Here is an 11,089-nt window from a genome sequence, read left to right as displayed (position 1 = left end):
TTTTTTCTGTGCCTCTGATTAAAATTTTTGAAAAACAAACCCAGCCACATTACTTGGAAAAAAATAATCTTTATTGTGCTGGTTTTTCGTAAAATTTCGCGCATGGGAAAGGCAACAAAATCGCCCCTCCCCACTTTGAATGGGATATTCCTATCTTAAAAAGTAATAATCGATTATCTCGGTAACCATGGGAGTTGGAGGGCAATAAAAATCTCCTGAACATGAGCGGACCATGCTGCCGCTCTGTGCTGAATTTCACGCGATTCCACTGCACCGTTCTTGAGTGAATCTGCCGACACTCAATCAATCAATCAATCAATCAGTCAAGCAATCAAGAACACTGCAATTTATAATATAGATGAGTAATGAAGATATACAGGTGTCAATTCATTACAACCATTTCAAGTGACTCCTTTAATTGATTAATGCAATTAACAAGGTGCCTCAATTTAAGTACCTAATTCAACAGTATCTTATATATATATACACACACACACACACACACGCATGCATATATATAAGATACAATTGAATTAGGTACTTAAATTGAGGCACCTTGTTAATTGCATTAATCAATTAAAGGAGTCACTTGAAATGGTTGTAATGGATTGACACCTGTATATCTTCATTACTAATTTATACACACACACACACACACACACACATGCACACATACATATATACACACATATACATACATGCACACACACACACACACACACACACACACACACACACACACACACACAGGGTGCGATGGGCGAATTGTTGCCATTTTATATTTTTAATTTTGCACACATGCATTGTTTGTTTTTGATTTTGTTGACACACAGTAAAGTAGGGTCAGTTGGGCACCATCTGTGAGAAAAACACCATCATGACACAATTCATTCTGCCTGAAATTTGGAAACAACATGCTGTACTGCTTGGCATTCATGCTGGAAACTCCAATACAAACATTTCAGAGTGTTTGGGAGTCAATCTGAGGAATGTGCAATCTGAGAACATGTACATAAAAATCAAGCATCCAGTCAACATCATGGTGTTTGGAGTGATTAGTAGTGATGGTGACATTATGCCTCCATTCATCTTCCCACACAGCCTCAGACTCAACACACAGGCCTACATCAAGTGGCTGGAGGACGTAGTGCTGCCCTGGGTCAAGAGGATGGCTGCTGGAAGACCCTATGTCATGACAACTTTGAAATCATGTTTCTCGACTGGGTGAAAATGATCAAACTTTAAACATCTATAACTTTTTAAAAACATTTTTCTGGTAAAAGTTGAATAACTCCAGCAATTTAGCTTGGAAAAGTACATTAATGTGCCAAATTTTAAAATTTTTGATAAACTTAAATTTTTGAAATGCTGGCAGCCAAACAAACTAGATCTTTATTTGCTCCAGTAAAGATGTGTCATCTGACTCTGCTCTATTGACTTCTTCTTTTTGGGAATACCATACTGCCTTTCTGACACCGTCTGTAGAAATTCATTTTTACATTTTCTCTTTACTGAAGAAAATTTGTTGACAGTACAGTAGTGTTTATTTATCGTTTGGATTTATTCCCTCTCCTCAGAACTGTCAGTTACCAATGTGCCTTCTTTGCTATCAAACATTGACCAACGAAGCAATGAAACCTTCATGCTTGAAGTATCACTTTGATGCAAAGTATTCTGACAAGAAGGACAAGCCGCATCATACTTTTTGCAACTGAGCTCCTCTTTCAAAAAGCAAATACAAACATTCAGCATGCTACTCCAGGAAACAAGTAAGCATGAGAATGACGGGTTGATTGCATCATACAACATTGCATTGTTGCTAAGTCTGGGAAGTTTCACATAATCAGAGAAACATTACTTTGCCCAGTTATCAAAGAGGTTTTGTCAACCATTATGCATGAAAAAACCCAATAACGTTATGATGAAGATCCCACTTAGTAATAACATAATTTCTTGACGCATCAATGAAATGGCCAACAATGTCAAACATCAACTCGTTAATATTCTCCAGCATTCTGAATGTTCTATACAAGTGGATGAGTCAGCTGTTGTGGACAATCACTGCTTGATGATGGTATATGTTTGGTATTTCAGCGAAGACCTTTAACCTTGTGTGGAAATGCTGTTCACAGAGAAATTGCTGCTTGATTCAAAAGGTGTGACTATTTTTCACGCTCTCAAGCCTTTCCCTTTTGAACATTGTATCTCACTCAGTAATATTTTTGCCTGTGTATCTGATGGAGCCCCTTTGATGATAAGAAGACAAAGGTTTTTTATCTCTCCTAAAGCGTGAAATTTCCCACCAGTTACTAACAGTTTGTTGCTTTGCACACTGGCAGCATTTGGTGGCAAAAAATATGAAAAGTAGATTGAATGATGCACAACAGTTAGTTATCAAGACTGTGAACAAATTGAAGTCCAGTCTCTTGTCTGATCAAATTTTCCATCAACTCTGTCTGAGAAATGATGAGGGCCTTACTAAACTCTTATACGATACCAAAATGCAGTGGCTATCAAAAGGAAACTGTGTTTTACACCTTGTTGAACTCTTCTATATAATTATATCTTTCTTTGAAGATACTGCACTATCCGCTTCATTGATGGCTGCAAGGTGCAATATCTTTTTTCTTTGTGATATATTCACAAAATTAAATGATTAGAATTAGTTATTGCAAGGAAACAGAAAAACTTTTGTTGATTGTAAATCATTTATCACTACCTTCATTTTGAAATTGGTATTGTATAAGATTAACATTTCATAACGTCAATTCCATCAATTTCCACAACTAGATTCTTTGAAAGATGATTTGGTTGATGAGGATTTGAGTAAATATCGCAACTATTTACAATTATTGCACAATACCATGGTGGAGCAATTTCAAGATGTTATTGTGCTGAATATTCCAGATTGGTATAGCAATCCATTTGAGGTTGATGCAGTTGATTGCAAGGATGATGTTCTGGACGAATTGATAGAATTACAAATTGACAATGATGCCACAATGCGATATCACCATAATGACAAAGAAGGTTTGTGGTACCATCAGAGTATATTGAATTCCTATCCCAATCTGTGGAAACATCTGAAATTACTTTTGCATGCCTTTTCTACCTCATATCTGGCTGCATCTGGTTTTAACCATGTTGAAGCTTTACATTCCCATAAAAGAATTGAACTGGATGTGACATGAGGAGACTTGCGGCTAAAGTTGACAAGTTTGAAACTGAATGTATCTGCACTAGCTGCATCGCACCAGAGACATGGTTCTCATTAAAAAGTTTTATTCTTTTCCTTTATAATACAATCATTAATTATTTTTGCACCGGTAGTTCTGATCAATGGTTCATTTAGAGAAAATGAAAATCAGTGTAAAAGAATGTGCAAGTTTCCAGAAGTTAATCTGTCTGCATAATATAGAGTTAACATTAGAATTTTATTCACACTAATGGCAAAACTAAATCCACAATAAGGGATTTGTAAACAACCACATATTTAGTCCAAATGGCTCTAACAGGGGAACAAGTCTACGATATAGTGTGAGTGTCAAATGATACGGGGGAGGGAGGGTTCCTAGGAGATTTTGTGTTGGTGAGGGGTTGTGTCAGGAGGTTTTTATCACAGGTGGGCAATGGAGCATTTTTGGGCCGATAGGTAGGAAATATTGCAATTTGGCGAGAAAAGTTTGGGAAACACTGGTCTAAATCCTTCAAGGGTTTAGACTGAAACAAGTAAAAGATAAACAATACGAGATTAATTTATTTTTGCCAAAGTGTATTTAGAACTGCATTATCCAACATGTTTTTTAAAAATTTTCTCCAAGATAAGTGATAATATTTGATGTATTGTCAAATTAGCCACCATGATTGTTGGTTCTTTATATGAAACTCATCATTGCCTTTCTTCTGAATGTATTCTCTTATTCAGGCATTTTATTCATTCTTGTATGAAATACTGATATCACATTTGGGCTGGTGTTCCTTGATTAAGTTTCAAAGAGCGCTTTTAACATTGTGAGCCCTGTTTTGGCAACCAAACTTCAACCCCTCTCTTCTGTTATCGTCATCATCACTGTATAATGTCTGTTTTCCTTGCTGGCATGGGTTGGACGGTTTGACTTGGAGTTAGCTAGCAGGGAGTTGTCCACACTTCAACTGTCTCTTGTGGCATGGGTTCTATGGCTGGATGCCCTTCCTAATGCCAACCACTTTACAGAGTGTGCTGGGTGCTTTTTATTTTCCACCAGCGTGGGTGAATTAATGTAGCACTGGCACAGGTGCTTTTTAAGTGGCCCCAGCACCTGAAAGGACAAGCCTGTATGTGTGGAAGACAGCAATTTTACTCAGCTTGACATGTCTCATCAAGTACAGCAAATTGCCACATCTTGTAGCCCCTGTCATTTCCTCAGTGAAACCCAACATCTGAAGACCCTTTCTCACCATTTTGTTCCATGTCTTCCTGGGTCTACCCCTTCCACAGGAACTCTCCCCAATTAGAACTTGGTACTTCCTTATGCAGCTGCCCTCATCCATATGCCTCACCATAGAATTGCTTCCTTATCGCTGTTCTATAATTACTTTCATAGTGGTTGTTCTTCACTACTCTCTCCTCTTATGGTTATTAATCAAACAACTCATCTTTCTGCTAATTCTCATCCTTTTGTTGTTGTTGTCCCCATCTGTTAGAAGTATTTCTCTCCTTGTAGTTTTTGTCCTCAAATATCTCTGTTTTATGGAACTTCTCTCACTTCTCGTTTTAGACAATTATGATCTTAATTCTTTTAAATCTCATTAAATTTATTCATATTTTTCTTTCGTAAATACCAACAAATTAGATGGCTACTTTTGGATTGTTTTATTGTTGGTTCCTTGCTGCCTTGTTGGAAGTGACTTCCTGTAAAATAAGTATAAAAATAAAAACAAAAGGAGTGTAAGACACTTGGCTGCTATTTCTTGTAGGTTGATCGACCACTCAGAAGTTCTTTCATTGGCTCATATTACATCACGGCAGGTATGTTGCACAGCAACATAAGTCTTTCATCTCTTCACTTTTTCTTTTCCTCTTTTCTAATGATCAAATCAGAACAGAATGAATAGAAATCTCAGTTGTAACTTCAGGTCAAATGATTTTCTCTCTCCAGAGTCTCCTTCATTAGAAAATATAAGCAGTTCTCTTGCCTAAGCTAATGAAGTTAGATTTTTTTTTTTAATGAGATTAAATCTCATCACAGACGCAAAATCAATAATGGTATTACCTATTGATGTTGTTGTTGCTGTTGTTTAATCTTAGGGTGACCATGATCAGAGCATTCCTGTAATGACCATCATCTCATATAGCTGTGAAAGCATTCTAATCATGACAATCCCATTTATTTATTTATTTATTTATTTATTAAAGATGCAGGCATAGCAGTGTGGTTAAGAAGCTTGCTTTGCAACCATGTGGTTTTGGGTTCAGTCCTGCTGCATAGTACCTTGGGCATGTGTCTTCCCTTACAGCCCAGAAGGTAATAGGTTTAAGTCTGTCTGTAGGCGTATGTTCTTTTCATAGTGCATCTGATCACTGTATACAATAAGCTCATTATTATCATTATCATTATTAGTATTGGCAGCAGCAAGCTGGCAGAATTGTTGGCATGCCGGACAAAGTGCTTAGCAGCATTTCGTCCATTTTAATATTCTGTGTTCAATTTCTGTCAAGGTCAGCTTTGCCTTTCATCCTTTCAGGGTCGATAAAGTAAATACTAGTTGAGCACAAAATTTCAGGCCTTGTGCCTGTAGCAGACAAGGAAAGAATTATCATTATTATCCCATCTTTTTTTGTCTTCTTGTATCTCATATTACTTTGTCTAATGTAGTCTTAGATGTCAATAGGATATAATTTAATAGAAATTTGGCTGTTATTTATAACAAGCAATACACAACATTAGAGTGGGGTTCCTTGTTGCGTGGGGTGAGGTGTGTATTATGGTGCTGTTATTAATATGATGGTGGGGAAGTTGAGGGTATTATTGTGATAGTGGTGATGGTGGTGTGGTGTTGCTATTGGTGTGATGGTGATGGCATGAGACATTGCTGTTGCTGGTGCATCATCATCATCATCATCATCATCATCATCATCACCACCACCACCACCACCACCACCATCACCAAAGTAAATTAGCAGCCTAAGTCCCTAAAATTACATGCTACTAGGTTATATAAAAAAGAAAATATCATACTGAATGCAATAACTGGAGTGGGGAATACCTTGAGATGCTTGTCACATGAAAGCTTAATAGTAAAGTGATTAACACACTTGATGCAGTAAGCTAAGAAATTTTAGATACTTTATGTCTGGAAAACTAGTGATTGTTGAGGTATGATGGATTGTGTGCTTCAATGATCCTGAGAGCTCCATATAGGACCTCTCATGCTAGACAAGTCAAAAGGTAGAGGCTAAAGTAATACTGACTACCTCTTCCCTGAGCTAAAATGGGTTTGTGTATGGCCAAATCCCCTACCTAGAAAAAGCAAAGTTACCAAAGCATTGATGACAATTCAAAACCAACAAGACCTGAGACGGTAAGGCCTTTCCTCAGGGAAACATTTGATGTGGTGCAGTAAAATCTAAAGGAAGCTGCAAGGATAACTTCTCTGCTGACCATCAGGCAAAACAAAAATATTGCAATATGGGTTCTTAAAATTAGATGGCCGGATAAGATAAAAAATGAAGAGTGGTGGCAAAAGGGGAGAGGTATGTGCTAATAGAAGAATAGACCCTGAAGTACAAGTGGGTATGGTTAAGCCACAAGTTAAGGAAACCAGCATCCTGCATTAGGAAAGTGGAAGAGAGAACACCCTGAAAATAACTGAAAGGTGGGATACTGAGGCAAAGCTGATAAAGCAGGGATCCAACTAGAGAGAACATAGAAAAAACAGTCAAGAGTCAAGAACGCTGAGGAAAAAAAAAATCATCAATGGCTTAATCTCCACAAGAAGTGAAGGGCTTGAGTGAAATGATGCCTGGAAAAACACAAAACAAAACAATACAAAAAAGAAAAGAAAACAGGTTGGTCATATGTAGAACATCTTTGGTCACATGGCTGCTCAGTCAGAGCTGACCTAGAGTTTAAAACAACATATAACCCATTCATGTCACAGACACACCTGATGCAATGTTTGTGGACATTATTGAAATTCTCCATGACCAATAAACCACACACACACACACACACACAAGCACGCACATACACACACACACACACATGCCCACAAAAACACAAATGCAAACACAAACACACACACATACAAACAATGCAAACACACACACTACATTATTTGAATCAATAAAAATTAAGTAGACATGATTATTTTTAGCAATGTAATCTCTTTCAATTGTCTTAGTAAGAAATATATTATAATTTCATATCTTGGCACATACCCAAACACTACATTGGCCATTTTAACTCTTTCTGGCAATAAGTTTCCCAATAGCCCAGTTGCTATCTTGTCTGCAGGCTTTCCACATAATTAAGAAACAATTATCTTTGCCATTTTGTTGATGTTAATGCGATTAGTAAACTGGTATAGTGAAACCAAAAACATGTTTATTGTTTATCAAAGTCAACTTTACTTTTCATTTTTCTAGGGTACCAGATAGGTACTAGGGATCAATTTAATTGACTAACCGACTTCCACTGCCAAAAAATTTCTGGTATTGTGCCTAAGAAAACTTCATCTTCACATCATCTTCAATGTCTTAGGCTTTTGTAATCAATTAAAAAATTCATTATTATTATTATTATTGTTATCCTGCCAAAGTTAACTTTGCCTTTCATCCTTTTGGGTCAATAAATTAAGTACCAGTTGAGTACTGGGGTCAATGTAATTGATATAACGCCTCCCCCAAAATTTCAGGCCTTGTGCCTATAGTAGAAAGGATTATTATTATTGTTATTATCATCATTATTATTATAATATGAAGGCAGTGAGCTGGCAGGATCATTAGCATGCTGGGCAAAATGCTTAGTGGCATTTCATCCGTCTGCACATTCTGAGTTCAAATTCTGCCAAGGCTGACTTTGGCTTTATCCTTTAAGGCTTGATGAATTAAGTACCAGTGTAACACTGGGGTCGATGTAATCAACTAACCCACTCCCACAAAATTGCTGGCCTTGTGCCAAAATTTCAAATCATTATTGTTATTATTATCATCATCATTATTATTATTAGTATTATTATTATTATTATCATTGTTATTATTATTATATCAAGGTGTCCAACCCACGCCAGCATAGAAAACGGATGTTAAATGATGATGATGATGATGATGATAAGGTGGCAAGCTGGCAGAATTGTTAGTGCATTGGGCAAAATGCTTGACTGCATTTTCTGTTTTTATGTTCTGAGTTCAAGCTCTGCCAAGGTCAATTTTGCCTTTCATCCTTTTGAGGTTGATAAATTAAGTACCAGCAAAACACTGGGGTTGATGTAATTGATTAGTCCCCTCCCGCAAAATTTCAGGCCTTGTACCTTTAGTAGAAAAGATTATTATAAGGGTGGTGAGCTGGCAGAATTGTTTGCATGCCAGGTGAAATGCTTAACAGCATTTTATCTGTTTTCATGCTCTGTGTTCAAATTCCACCAAGGTTGACTTTGCCTTTCATCTTGCCAAAATTTGAAATCATTATCATTATTATTTTAGTTTGTCTCAGGTTCAGTGTTAACCTTGGTCTGGATTATGTGGATAGTGAGTTACTACCTGTAACCTTGCAGGTTCTAGGAACATTTGTCATAAATATTTTTGCTGCAGGAAAACTTGCCTCAGGAATTATTGCTGTAGGAAACTTTGCCGGATAGGAAATTTTGCAGTAAGATAATTTCGCTATATAAATAATTTTGAAGATATGGCAGGCAACCTGATTTAGAGAAATTGCAGTTCTGAAGAAACTTGCTTTATATATATGTATGTGTGTGTGTGTGTGTTTTATAAATCTGTTTTAGATTTAACTGATTTTTGTTTTCTTTCTGTCCTTTGTAAATGTTATATTTATATTGTATTACTTTTTATTTAAGCAGAATTTTTTTTTGAAAACATCATCATCTTCTAGATTGCTCTATTTTGCCCCACTCCCACCCCTGTAGCCTGCCATGTTCTTCCCTGCACTCTTTACCATTACCCAAAAGTGCCCAGGAAGGAGGAAAGGTATAGGTTTGTGATGGATCAGCTTTTGTGAGTCATTTGATTCTATTCCAAACATTGACATATTTTGGTAAGGGAAAAAAAAGCCTTGCATAGATAGGACTTTATTAAAAGCATTATTTAATATGGATTTTTTCAGGGTTAAACATAATAAATGTGAATGTCAGTGTGTCACACTTTTTCCACTTTACTCCTAGAGGCCGTAGCCCAACATATCATACCATTTTGGAATCAGGCTGACTCCATGAGTAAATTAAAATATTTCGGGCTGAATCTGGACCAGCAATCCAGAAATTTCGGATTCCCAAGTTTCCACTATTGCGATTGCTTTCAGCAAATTTTTTATGTGATTTTTTGCAACAAATTTTTTGGTACGATAACAATTTTTATAACTTGGAAATAAATTTTGGGAATAATTGAAATTAATTGTGAAATACGGCAATCATTTTCAGCGCTTTTTTGATGTGATTTTTTGTGATGAATATGATCATCATTGGGATATGACTCTGGAAGAAGCAATTGCAACAAATTCTCTAAAACAAGTCAGTGATCTGTTTGCAGATCTTCTCATTTGGGGTCAGTAGCTTAAAAGCTATATACTAGCTTAAAAGCTGTCCAATAGGGTGGCAGATCTTATCGGTTTGGCTGCCAGCATCAATTTTGTTCGAATTGATTTCACATTCAGTGTAATGATATACTTTTATAGGCTAATTAATGACCTGAAAGTAATTTTCACTATAAATCAATAAAGAGTTATTAACAATTAAAGTTCGAAAATTTTGCTAATTTTAGCTTACCGTAAGCCAGACACATTCATGCCTGTAAGAAGCAGAACATGAGAACTTTTTCGTCTCTCAACATGCCTGTTGCCATTATAACAAGCGAATCTGAGCAATTTTTGTCGTTTATCTGCGAGGAAGCACTTGTTGACAAATTTGACGCTGTTTTCTGTGTGATTATGGCAGCAAGCTCCAGTAACTTCGCTTCTACTATAGAAACATTGATAACAGAGGAGGATATTTTAAAAATTAAAACCGAAAGTTAAATGTTTGTTTTTTAATACTTAAATGTTTGTTTTTTAATACTTAAATGTTTATTTTTAAGCATATTTTGTTCACTCTTAACTTCATTTATAACACAAACAGGAACATCTCTTGGAACATTGTCATTTTATAAGATTTTGTTGGAAAATTTTAAAATTAACCTAAACATTGGATCTTGGTTTGGCTGCCAGCATTTCAAAAATTAAAGTTTACCAAAAATTTTAAAATTTGGTGCAATAATACACTTGCCCAAACTGAATTGCTGGAATTATTTGATTTTTTCCAGAAAAATGTTTTTAAAAAGTTATAGAAGTTTAAAGTTTGATTCTTTTCACCCAGTCAGGAAACAGAATTCGGAAGCTGTCATGTTATGCATGGCTGTACATTTTGTTGTCCATATCCTAAAAATAGCACGTTGTCAATATTTGTAAGCAACACATGTTATGTCTCTGGTAATTTTCTTTCATGTAAATAAATGTTTATGTTAATTTAAAAATTTGCCAGCAAAGAGAAAGAGAGAGAGAGAGAGAGAGAGAAAGAGGGGGTCATTGGTCATTAGTCATTGATTGGATGAAATAATGTACGTTATAACTGCGACTGTGACTAAAATGTCATCTGCATAAGATTGCAAAATTATCTAGCCAGCCTCCTTAGGTTGCTGAGAAATCAGCAATCATGTATCAACCATAGATAGTGAAATGAAAAAATTTCTTATAAGAAATAGACTACTTATACAAAACAGGTTGGTCAGTGGATGTGTGGTCTTTTCTCAACTTTCTGTCTTGTCTAGAGGGAACAGTGATTGAAAATTACACAACTATAAACCAGTGGTATATAAAGCACCCACTGACAAAATTTCAAATCT

This window comes from Octopus bimaculoides, chromosome 3 (genome assembly GCF_001194135.2).
Source record: "Octopus bimaculoides isolate UCB-OBI-ISO-001 chromosome 3, ASM119413v2, whole genome shotgun sequence".
Taxonomy (NCBI): domain Eukaryota; kingdom Metazoa; phylum Mollusca; class Cephalopoda; order Octopoda; family Octopodidae; genus Octopus; species Octopus bimaculoides.
This window is presented reverse-complemented; position numbering follows the sequence as displayed.